Source organism: Ceratotherium simum, chromosome 14, assembly GCF_057802395.1.
Source record: "Ceratotherium simum simum isolate JZ-2026a chromosome 14, ASM5780239v1, whole genome shotgun sequence".
In the NCBI taxonomy this organism is placed as follows: Eukaryota; Metazoa; Chordata; class Mammalia; order Perissodactyla; family Rhinocerotidae; genus Ceratotherium; species Ceratotherium simum.
Window position 1 is genome coordinate 39,373,851 of NC_141913.1, and position 13,067 is coordinate 39,386,917.

The following is a 13,067-nucleotide window of genomic DNA, read 5'->3' on the forward strand; positions in this document are numbered from 1 at the left end:
CATCTTTTCATGTGCTTCTTGGCCATCTGTATATCTTCTTTGGAGAAGTGTCTGTTCATTTCCTCTGCCCATTTTTTGATCGGGTTGTTTATTTTTTTGTTGCTCAGTTGTGTGAGTTCCTTACATATCGTGGAGATTAACCCCTTGTCAGATATATGTTTTGCAAATATTTTCTCCCAGCCGGTGGGTTATCTATTCATTTTGATCCTGGTTTCATTTGTCCTGTAGAAGCTCTTTAATCTGATAGAGTCCCACTTGCTTATTTTTTCTTTAGTTTCCCTAGCCTGGGTAGGCATGGCATCCGAAAAGATTCCTTTATGACCAATGTCAAATAGTGTGTTGCCTATATTTTCTTCTATGAGTTTTATAGTTTCAGGTCTTACCTTCAGGTCTTTGATCCATTTTGAGTTAATTTTTGTGAATGGCGATAGCAGATGGTCCACTTTCATCCTTTTGCATGTGGCTGTCCGGTTTTCCCAACACCATTTATTGAAGAGACTCTCCTTTCTCCATTGTATGTTCTTAGCTCCTTTGTTGAAAATTAGCCGTCTGTACATGTGTGGTTTTATTTCTGGGCTTTCAATTCTGTTCCATTGATCTGTGTGTCTGTTTTTGTACCAGTACCATGCTGTTTTTATTGCTATTGCTTTGTAGTGTGTTTTGAAGTCAGGGATTGTGATGCCTCCAGCTTTGTTCTTTTTTCTTAGGATTGCTTTAGCTATTTGGGGTCTTTTGTTGCTGCATATGAATTTTAGTATTCTTTTTTTCTATTTCCATGAAGAATGTCATTGGGATTCTGATTGGCATTGCATTGAATCTGTAGATTGCTTTAGGTAATATAGACATTTTAACTATGTTTATCCTTCTTATCCATGTGCATGGGATGTCTTTCCATTTCTTTATGTCATCATCGATTTCTTTCAATAATGTCCTGTAGTTTTCATTGTATACATCTTTCACCTCCTTGGTAAGATTTATTCCTAGATATTTTGTTCTTTTTGATGCAATTGTAAGTGGTATTTTCATTTTGAGCTCTCTTTCTGTTAGTTCGTTATTAGTGCACAGAAATGCAACTAATTTTTGTAGGTTGATTTTGTACCCTGCGACTTTGCTGTAGTTGTTGATTATTTCTAATAGTTTTCCAATGGATTCTTTAGGGTTTTCTATATATAAAGTCAGGTCATCTGCAAATAGTGAGAGTTTCACTTCTTCATTGCCTATTTGGATTCCTTTTATTCCTTTTTCTTGCCTAATTGCTCTAGCCAAAACCTCCAGTACTATGTTGAATAAGAATGGTCAGAGTGGGCAGCCTTGTCTCGTTCCTGTTCTCAGAGGAATGGCTTTCAGACTTTCCCTGTTGAGTATGATGTTGGCTGTGCATTTGTCATAAATATCCTTTATTATGTTGAGGTACTTTCCCTGTATACCCATTTTGTTGAGAGTTTTTATCATAAATGGATGTTGTATCTTGTCAAATGCCTTCTCTGCATCTATTGAGATGACCATGTGGTTTTTATTCTTTGTTTTGTTGATGTGGTGTATCACATTGATTGATTTGTGGATGTTGAACCATCCTCGCATCCCTGGTATAAATCCCACTTGATCATGGTGTATAATCTTTTTAGTGTATTGCTGTATCCGGTTTGCCAATATTTTGTTGAGGATTTTTGCATCTATGTTCATCAGCGATATTGGCCTGTAATTTTCCTTCTTTGTATTGTCTTTGTCTGGCTTTGGTATGAGGGTGATGTTGGCCTCATAGAATGAGTTTGGAAGTGTTCCATCTTCCTCTATTTTTTGGAATAGTTTGAGAAGGATGGGTATTAAATCTTGTTTGAATGTTTGGTGAAATTCTCCAGAGAAGCCATCTGGTCCTGGACTTTTATTTTTTGGGAGATTTTTGATTACTATTTCAATCTCTTTACTTGTGATTGGTCTATTCAGATTCTCTATTTCTTCTTGGTTCAGTTTTGGGAGGTTGTATGAGTCTAAGAATTTATCCATTTCTTCTAGATTGTCCAATTTGTTGGCATATAGTTTCTCATAGTATTCTCTTATAATCCTTTGTATTTCCATGGTATCCATTGTAATTTCTCCTCTTTCATTTCTAATTTTATTTATTTGAGGCTTTTCTCTTTTTTTCTTAGTAATTCGGCTAAGGGTTCACCAATTTTGTTTATCTTCTCAAAGAACCAACTCTTTGTTTCATTAATCCTTTCTACTGTTTTTTTTGGTCTCCATTTCATTTATTTCTGCTCTAATTTTTATTATTTCTCTCCTTCTGCTGACTTTGGGCTTTGTTTGTTCTTCTTTTTCTAGTTCTTAGGTGTAATTTAATGTTGCTTCTTTGGGCTTTTTCTTGTTTGTTAATGGGGGGGGGGGCTGTATTGCTATGAATTTCCCTCTCAGGACCGCTTTTGCTGCATCCCAAATGAGTTGGTATGGCGTATTTTCATTTTCGTTTGTTTCCAGATATTTTTTGATTTCTCCTTTAATTTCATCAATGATCCATTGGTTGTTCAGTAGCATGTTGTTTAATCTCCATATCTTTGTCACTTTCCCAGCTTTTTTCTTGTAGTTGATTTCTGGTTTCATAGCATTATGGTCTGAAAAGATGCTTGTTATGATTTCAATCTTCTTAAATTTATTGAGGCTTGCCTTGTTTCCCAACATATGGTCTATCTTTGAGAATGTTCCATGCACACTTAAGAAGAATGTGTTGTCAACTGTTTTTGGATGGAGTGCTCTGTATATGTTTACTAGGTCCATCTCATCCAGTTTTTTCATTTAAGTCCACTGTTTGATTTTGACAGTTTTTGACAGGTTATTCACCATTTTTGCAGAGGAATGGTCTCTTGGAGTTCCCTACTCCAGGCATCTTAACAATGTCTTTACCTAAAAGAATTACAGGTTTTGAGTGTTTGTACAGTTTGTGGTGGTTGATGAGAAACACAGAGGCAGAGAAGGTAAATGTTGTCATTAATTTGCTTCAGGACTGGCAGTGTCCATGTGGTGTGACTAGGGGACAGGGGAGGACTAGGTACATTGATACAGACATAATTGATGGGGTGAAGAAGGTGAAGATAGGAAGATCCAACTTTGAATAAATATTTCCCTTCACATCTCCCTCACATTATCTACTTTAATAAATAACCATTGTTAAATATTATGTGGCTAACTCTGTGCTAGGCACTGTTTAGAAGACAAAAGAAAGAGCAAACTACATCTGTGCCCATAAGAAATGTTTAATTTTACTGATGAGATGGCATTTACTTGCCTTAAACAGTTCTGGAATTAATGCAGAGGAAGTGGATATATGTTGCTGTGCCATTTTTAACATTAGGTGTGTAGGGACTTCTTTTGAATTTGTAAGGACTAGAACTAAGCTGGCCAGTTTGGGAGCTCCTGGCTACATGTGGCTTTTTAAAATTTAAACTTAGGTGAGTTAAAATGAAATAAAATTTAAAATTAAGTTGTTTAGTCACAGTAGCCACATTTCAAGTGTTCAATTGCTACTTGTGGCTAGTGGCTACTGTACTGGACAGCACAGATGTCATTGCAGAAAGTTCTATGGGACATTGCTGGGCTAGGGTGTGGAAGGCCAACCCAGAATGCAATTTACTCCTTTTGAGAAACTTACACCTCCTTGAACAAACTCATATACTGCAGCCATGAACAATAAAATGCTAGCATTAAATGTATGCTCTGTTAGGTCAAGATTATGTCTTTACATCTTTGTGACATGGACTCCTTGAAGGTCTTCCTCAAATTTTGCATGAGAAATGGAGGTGTCACCTGGGAAAGAACTCCTCCTGAGGGTGAAGATCAGGCACATAACTGGCTCAGTAACAATGTCTCGGCTATCTAGGGGAGGGGCGATTCTGGGTTTTCCAAGAGTCTGTCCCTCAGATTTGTCCTCCTAAGTCTCATAAATTCACAGCTAAGCCTTAGAGAAAAGTGGATAAAGCAGAGAAAAGTCTTTTCACTTACATCTCTCTGATACACTGGGATACATGGTGGTGATGAGAACCGACATCTGAACAGTATTGAATCTTCCAGTCAATGAACATGGTATGTATCTCTCCATTTATTTAGCAATATTTAACAATTTTTAGTGTAAATGTCATGCACATCTTTTGTTAAGCTGATTCCTAAGTGTTTTATGCTTTTTGATATTATAAATGGTAATTTTTAGACATTTTATTCTCCAATTGTTTGTTGCTACTATATAGAAATACAATTGAGTTTTTATATTGATCTTGTGTTCTGCAACCTTGCTAAATTAACGTTTACTATTTCTCATAGGTTTTGTAGATGCCTTTGGATTCTCTGTCTACACAATCATGCATGTTGATTGAAAAATGCCTTTGCCTCTAGTTGTGTCTCTGCTACTAAAACGAGGAGTTACTTTGTTTCTATAGGGTTATTCTTGGAAACGGAGAAGCTCTATCCTGTTCTGCACCTAGTTCCTTTTTACTTGACACATCTTGAATATATTTCCATATTGGTACATAGAACTCCCTCTCATTCCTTTTTTTAGAGTTACATGCTCGCCATTGGGTAGATGTATCATAGTTTATTTCACCAGTGCCTTTTGAATGGACTTGAGTGGTTTCCAATCTTTTGCTATCACAAACTAGGCTGCAATGAGCCCCTTTGATAACCATTATTTCATTTGTGCAAAAGATTAGCTTTAGATGAATTCCTAGAAGAGGAATTATTGGGGCAAAGTGTATATCCATATGTTATTTTGGCAGATATTGTGTCATTTTCTTCCACAGGCTTGTACCACTTTGCACTCCCTCAGCAATATTGGAGTAGCTTTTCCCATACCCTTGCCAACAAGGGTTTGTTAAACATTTGGATATTTTTCACAGCGATAGGTGAGAAATAGTGTCTTGGCATCAACTGCTCAGGAGTCACATGGAAATTGAGTCCACAATTGTAGGTGAATGGGTGTCCTTTTGAGGGGGGTCTCCAACACTGCCTGAGCGGGGGTGGCTGTCTTCCTGGTTGCTATCCAGGAGGGATTCCTTTCAGCAGCAGCCAGCACACCCCTTCTACCCAACTGAGCTCTGAGACTCTGCTCAGTCCTGATTTCACCTACCTCACACTATCAGCTCCCCCCACCCCTGCCTTTCAACTAGTTGCCAAGATGGAAATGGCGTGGAGTGGAAGGGAAAGGCATCTCACCCCCCCCACACTCACACCTGTACTTGTGTGGGAATACATAGAAACAGCTTGAAATCTCCTTTTGGCCCTGAAGAACGATAAAACACCCCGTTATTGCCCAAAAGAGAACAGATCAAGAGGTAAACAGAGGATCAAGAACCTGCGTCAACCACAAGCATTTTAACCATCTCTGAAAAATTAAGAGTTCATGACACCTCAATCAACATCTCTCCATGCTGGGGTATGCCTATTTCCTAACTTGGAAGTTGTGGAGCCAGACTCCAGGGACAAGAAGACAAAAATTCGCCATGGCTTATTTTCAACTCACAATTATTTTTCTAATCTGCTCAGCTTGCAAGTACAGAGACCATGTGGGGATTACCTCAGACCTCCTATTTCAGTGTCCCTCAACCAAACCCCTCCCAGAAAGCACCTGTCTGTGTGTTTTGTAAGTTCCTGTCCTTGTAAATCTCTCTTCCTCAGGTTCCTGCCTACAGTCATTCATGTGGCATTTACTGTTCGCACCACCACAGCTGTGTGACACACTCTTGATGCTCTTGGGGCTACCCCAGCGGCTGCTTTTTATGTGTGGTTTGTAGAGTTGATTCAGTGGCCCAAAGCAGGCATAATGTCCCATGCTCCACGGGCGTGAACACACAGGATTAATCTCAGTGGCATTTCAAAACCCTTTCCAGGATGCAATCAAGACCTAATTTATTTCTCTAACCTTGATTTCCATTGTGGCCCCACACAAAGCCTTTACTAGAGTAAGCTTATCCCTTTTGCTGCCTCCACATGCCACAATCGTTCCTGCCTCCTTGCCTCTGCTCATGCTCCTCCCCCTACCCAAATCTGGATTGTCCCTCTCTTCTGACTGTGCGATCACTGTGCATCCTTCAAGTTCGAGGTCAGCTTGCACCTCCTGAAAGAAAGCTTTCCCTGATCTCTAGCCCCAAATCATCTCTCCCTCTTTCAACTTCTAGCACGTGTGTCACTGTCTCTTGTCACACCCTCACCTGTCACTTGCCTCCTACTGCCTTGTGACCTCATCGTTCTGCAGTGTCTAACGATTTAACTTCTCTCCTCTACTGGCATATAAGTGCCTTCAGGGGGAAAACCACAAATGGTAGATTGCTTTATTAATTTCACCCCTGTGTCTAGAATTTACTATTGTACATGGTAAGGTCCAGTAAACACCTGTTGAATGAATGAGCAATTAACTCCTGCTCTTCTCAAGACTTGGTGACCATTTTAGTGAACATAGAAGGTCATTTGCTTTGACTCCAAGCAAGGCTTTTATGCACTGTTTCCTCATCCACGAGGTTTCAGAATATCCCCGACTCCTTCATGTCCAACCAGCTTTTGGGTCCCATTTGCTCTTTTTCAGTAACCATCACCCTTTTGGCAATGGCAGCTCTAGGACAGTGCTGTTGTTCCTGCCGTCGGCCACCACGATCCACGGTCTGGGCTCATTCTCCCCGGCTTCTCCTCTCAGAAGTGCTCATATCAAGCTGCTGAGTGGAGCAGCCTCCTCCCCAGACACGCCTGCCCTTCTTAGAGGAGGGCTTGCTGCCCTGACCAGCCCTAAATGTTCACGCTGTCGTAGTGAACACCAACCGATAATAGTGGAATTTAAGTAGCTATTTCAACAAATATTTTCTGAAGGCCTGAGCTAAACTGTGGCGAGAGAGATTCCCTCTGAACGCACCCATTTGCCCTCTTTCCTTTATACAGAAACCACCACTTAATTTTTCTTTAGACCTATTACAGGGATTTTCAGAGACCAAATAAGAGACTTCCAATCTAAATGGTAATCTTGGGGCAAGCCATTTGCTGAAATAAATTGAAAGCAATAACCAGGTTTTAGGATCAGTTCTTTGCTTGAAGATTTTCTAAATGACTCAGAGTCAAGAAAAGTGAAATGGGCAGAATATCTATTTTAGACTTTGGCTCTTACGTAGAGTAATAATAATAACAATGTCTTACATTCATACAGCTTCTCATGGTTTTACAAAGTGTTTGCATGTTAATAATTTTATTTGACTTTCATAACCACTCTGTGACGTACAGACGGAAATGTTTATTATGGGAGGAAGTGGGGAAGACCTCCAGGCTTGGGTGCTGGGCTCCTTCCCCAGGCTGCATGGAATGTCACGACACGGCCCATGTGTGCCTGTAGAAGAATTAGATTTAAATATAGGTTGGCTGACAGTCTAATAACTGTGTTCCTCATTCATTGTTAAGGAAAGCCAGAGAATGTTCTAGAATGAAGTCTATCTGGAGGAAAATAACTGTTTTATCATTGATCATGAGCTTTGAGGACCTCATAAGTCTCAAATCACCTAACCTGAGGTGTAAGAGCCTGGACCTGGGAGGGGCGGGTGGGAGGGTGGCCAGGAAACAAGGACTGAACGAGTGTTGGTTAAGCAGCCTCTTCCTGGGACACCTAGAGCCGCCTCCTGTCTGTCTGCTTTCGGGAGACCAGCCTCCTCCATGGCCAGGCTGTCACGATGCTGCCACAGATGTAACAAGAACAGTCATTTGGGTACCATAATGAGTGGTTCTTGCCTCTCCTCTTCCCAATCTGATATCCTACAGTGTGCTCTGAGGATGGGGATTAATTGTCCATCTGCTGTGGTATATTGTTTTCAGTCCACATAAAGGTCTCTAATCTGAGTCTTGCCATGAGGGATATTTACTGTCTCTTACCTGTGTCTCTTGGCCAAAGGGGCTTTGGGCCACAGTGGAAGGCCTTGACACTTGGGCTAAATTATTCAACGTGCCTCTTCTTATCTTTGCAGATGAAGAAACTGAGGCCCAAGAAAGGGGACAAACCAAATATGCAAAGAAAAGGGAATAATATACTTGTAACTAAACATCAAATTTACTTCCGAGTTTCCTGGCAGCCTGATCTAAGAGGGAAACGTGATGTGTTGTATAGATCTTATTTTTGGAAATTAAAAACACCTGCTAGGGGCCGGCCCCGTGGCATAGTGTTTAAGTTTGGCATGTTCTGCTTTGGTGGCCTGAGTTTAGCTGTTCAGATATCGGGCGTGGACCTACACCATTCGCCAGCCACGCTGTGGCGGCAACCCACCTATAAAGTAGAGGAGGATTGGCACAGCTGTTAGCTCAGGGCTAATCTTCCTCAGCAAAACCAAAACAAAAAAAACACAAAAAAACCCACCTATTAGTTCTTCAGGTATGTGTCCTTCTAGTGCCAACCCCACATTCACTACTCTTTCTTTTCCTTCATAGCAAATATCATTGTTTTTTCAAAATAAAGTTTCCTGATTATAAAAATAATAAATGAAAATTTTGAAACATAGAGGAAAACACAAATTTAAGAGGTTCTCCTATAACTTTTGATATTTTTTTGTATTTCTTTCCTGCCTTTCTCTTTGCATACAAATAATATACATAACAAGTTTATAATCATATTTTTATAACCTGCTTTTTTAGACAATCCATTATGAATATTATTCCATGCCATTAAAAAATTCTTTCAGGGGCCGGCCCCGTGGCTTAGCGGTTAAGCATGCGCTCTGCTACTGGCGGCCGGAGTTTGGATCCTGGGCGCGCACCGACACACCGCTTGTCCGGCCATGCTGAGGCCGCGTCCCACATACAGCAACTAGAAGGATGTGCAACTATGACATACAACTATCTACTGGGGCTTTGGGGAGAAAAAGGGGGGGGAAAAAGGAGGAGGATTGGCAATAGATGTTAGCTCAGGGCCGGTGTTCCTTGGCATGGATGCTAGCTCAGGGCTGATCTTCCTCACACAAACACACACACACACAAATTCTTTCGAAATATCATGTATATTGGCTGGAACAATACTCCATCATGAAGACATACCGTAATTTACTCAACAATTTCCCTTTCGTTTGGTATTTAAGTTGTTGCCAACATTTCTCTATTATAGATAAAGCTGCAATTATCGTCTTTGTGCCTCAGTCTTTGTCAGTATCTCTAATGATTTCCTTTGGATAAATCTCTAGAAGTAAAAAATCCAGGTCAAAGCTCAGCAACGTTTGACGGCTCTTGACACACATGCAGGCAAAACGTTTGGAAAGAATGGTCTGTATTTGATGTCCCCACTCCTTGCATCCTTTTCTCCTTGGCCCACTGAAATCTGGCTTTTGCCCCCTGGTCGGCCTCCCTGAAATGGCTCTCATTGAGTTCACCAGTGACCTCTTACTTGAAAAACCCCTGCATGTTTTTCAGTCTCATCTTCCTTTTGAATCCTCTATGGCATTTGTACTGTCAGTCACTCCCTCCTCCTCTAACAAGTGTCCTTGACTTGTGAATCTTTGTTGTTATGTTTCTCCATCACATCTTTCTAGGCTCAGTAATGATTTTTGCTATAACAGAAAACCCTACTAAAAGTGACTCAAAGGATTTAATTTTCCTGCATGAAAGAAGATTAGGTACAGCTACTGAAATTGGTTAGTAGATCAATGATGCTAGGGCCAACATCCCTGAGATTCTCTTGGCCTTCTTCTCATGCTTGTTGCCTCAAGATCACAACGTGGCTGCTGTAGCACCAGGCACCACATCTACATTCCAGACAGGAAGCATGAGGCAACCTCTGCCTTTTTGCAATCTTTTAATTCAGGAAGGGAGTTCACTTCAGCAGACTTCCTGCTATGCTTCATTAGCCAGAAGCCGTCACATATCAGCCTTCAAATCATTCATGATTCATCCTCTGGAGGCCTGGGAAGGTGTTAACCTCCTGAGATCAAGGGATCTCAACCCCTATTTAGTGTTGCTTTAGTAGGAAAAAGGGGGATGGAAAGGTGTGGAGAATGGCTTTGCATGGGCGATAGAGAGAGTTGCTGCAGTTGGTGATTTTAGATTGATTCCCCACTTGACTTGCTTCCTGGGAACTTCAACCACAAACACAGATTCCCCTCCTACCTATGTTGTGATGAGGAGTCCAAATCCTGTCTCTCCAGCCTAGAATCCAGCTACCCTCTTGGTCTTTCCCTTTAGATTCCTCAGGGAGCAGTGCTCTGCAAGTACATTCAAAACTCGCCGTCAGAAACCCACTCTCCCTCGGTAATGACTTCACCCAAACTTGTCCCAACATTATATAGCCCAAGAGCTTTCAAATGTGTGTGTGTGTTTTTTTTTGTTTTTTGTTTTTGCTGAGGAAGATTAGCCCTGAGCCAACATCTGTTGCCAATCCTCCTTTCTTTGCTGAGGAAGATTAACCCTGAGCTAACATCTGTGCCCATCTTCCTCTACTTTATATGTGGGGTGCCACCACAGCATGGCTTGATGAGCGGCGTATAGGTCCACGCCCAGGATCCGAACCCGTGAACCCTGGGCTGCCAAAGCAGAGCGCATGAACTTAACCCCTATGCCACTGGGCCAGCCCCTCAAATGTGTTTTTTTTTTTTTTTGTGACTAAGATCAGCCCTGAGCTAACATCCATGCTAATCCTCCTCTTTTTGCTGAGGAAGACCGGCTCTGAGCTAACATCTATTGCCAATTCTCCTCCTTTTCTTTTTTCCCCAAAGCCCCAGTAGATAGTTGTATGTCATAGTTGCGCATCCTTCTGGTTGCCGTATGTGGGACGCGGCCTCAGCATGGCCAGAGAAGCGGTGCCTCAGTGCACGCCCGGGATCCGAACCCGGGCCGCCAGTAGTGGAGCGCGAGCACGTAACCGCTAAGCCACGGGGCCGGCCCTCAAATGTGTTTTAATGTCAGAACTTTTTTCATTTTCCATCATATAAAACAGATGACTCGCCTCACCTTGCTGTCCTCCTCGTCCTTCACAGGGCGGGTGGGACTGGGGGCTGAGCCCCTTGGAGCATCTTGAGGACACTGATGAACAGAGTTTATCTTGCTGTCTTAGCCTGGGGTCCCCCAAGCAGATTCCAAGACAAAAGATTGTAAGTCACTACTTTATTAGGCAGTGCAGTCCTGCCAGGGAAGCAGGAATGGGAGGGAAGAGGAGCAGGGCGGAGAAGGAAGGAGAGAAAGCTAGCACGAACGTTCAGGAGCCAGCCGCAAATTGTGATCACGCACAGCTGATTGCCTGATCTTGCTGGACCCTCTTCTGAGTGGCCATACGAGCAGTTGCATCTCAGGACGATCTGTCCGTGGGGAGAAGGTGAAAATAATTTATCTGCTGGCTCCCGGAACCCATTGGTGACAGCTTCACCCAATGTGCCTTAACTCCCCTGTCCATCATAGGCAAGGGTGCCCATCGAGTCTTGTGGCCTCTGAAACTTCAGAGGCAACAGGTGAGCCCCAGGGCAGGAGGTGAGAGGTGCATACTCTGAATGGGAGGTGAGGGGGGCCATCGGAGGTCCCCGAGCAAGGACACTCCTTGAGGCCAGCCAAGATGAGGTGATGCCACAAGGACCTGAGGTGCTTCACAAGAAATGTTTGATACGGTAGGTGAGCACTCCCATTTCACAGATGAGAAAACTACAACCCAGAGAGGGGAAAAGCTTGGCCCAGTGTTACGCAGCTAGTTAGCAGCGGAATGCTGCCTCAGACTCTCAGTCCAGTGCTCTTTCGTCATGCTAGGCTGTCACTGATGGGTTTTTTTTTGGCTGCTATTCCTTTTGAGCACACAGAAAGCATAATCAAAGCCCTGGCCCCTGTCAATTGAATTTCCTAAGTGGCGCTGGCACCAACTTCATCCATCACAGACTGTGTGCACATCTTAATTGGAACATTTCTTTTTTTTTTTTGTCAGCCAGGTTCCTTTATAGTCAGAGAAAAGCAACCCTATAAAAGCTAAGTGGAAGTCTATTATTATCAGCCACGTCTGCCAATATTAGGCTGGGGCTTTCCTCGTCTTTGCCAGAATTGAATAGCAGCCATCCTTATTTAATAAAATACTGAGAATAATTGTAAACCGAGACTGATGTACCAAAACGAAGGAGTGCTTTATAGCCTCGTATGTTTTTTAATATTGCAAAGTTCCCCATATCCCTTTCTGCAATCGACAGGGTATAAATCAGGCATAACTATAATAATCACAAATAGATTTTCTTCCAGAAGACAAAACCAAACTGGGGAACAGGTCTTAACAATTCATAAATCCACTGTGTTTTTTTTCCAACACCACCAAGCAATTCAATTCTCCCCGGACCCTGACTGGGCATCCTACACTTTAACTCAATTCTGACACTATCTACCTGGAGATAGCTTCAGATCCCACAAGTTAAGGGCTCAGTCCCACAAAACTGCACCTCCCCCCTTCAGATGCTAATCACAAATTCAGACTGTCACTTGTGCTTCTGACTGACCAGCTACAGATCAGAGGTTCCCATGACTCCGTCCTCAGGTTCAATTAATTTGCTAGAGCGGCTCACAGAACTCAGAGACATATTTGCTTACGTTTGCCAGTTTATTATAAAGGATACAGATGAGCAGTCAGATGAAGAGGTATATAGGGCGAGGTCCGGAGAGTCCCAAGTGCAGGAGCTTCTGTCCTCATGGAACTGGAGTTCGCCACCCTCCTGGCACGTGGATGCATTCATCAACCCAGCAGCTCATCAAATCTTATTGTTTAAGAGTTTTTATGGAACTTAATCTGTAGCCCCCGCCTGCTTCCCCTTCCCAGAGGTCGGTGGGTGTGCTGAAAATTCCAAGCTTCTAGTCACTCAGTCCTTCTGGTGACTGGCCCCATCCTCAGGCTCTCTGGTAATGAGGGTGCCACCTCATGTCACCTCATTACCATAGCTCAAAGGGTCTCCTTATGAACTACAAAAGACACTCCTATCACTCAGGAAATTCCAAGGGTTTGAGGAGCTCTGTGCCAGGAATTGGTGACAAAGACCAAATATTTCTTATTATACCACAACAAATGACTCCTGTTTTTTTTTGTGTGTGTGTGAGGAAGATCAGCCCTGTGCTAACATCTGCCA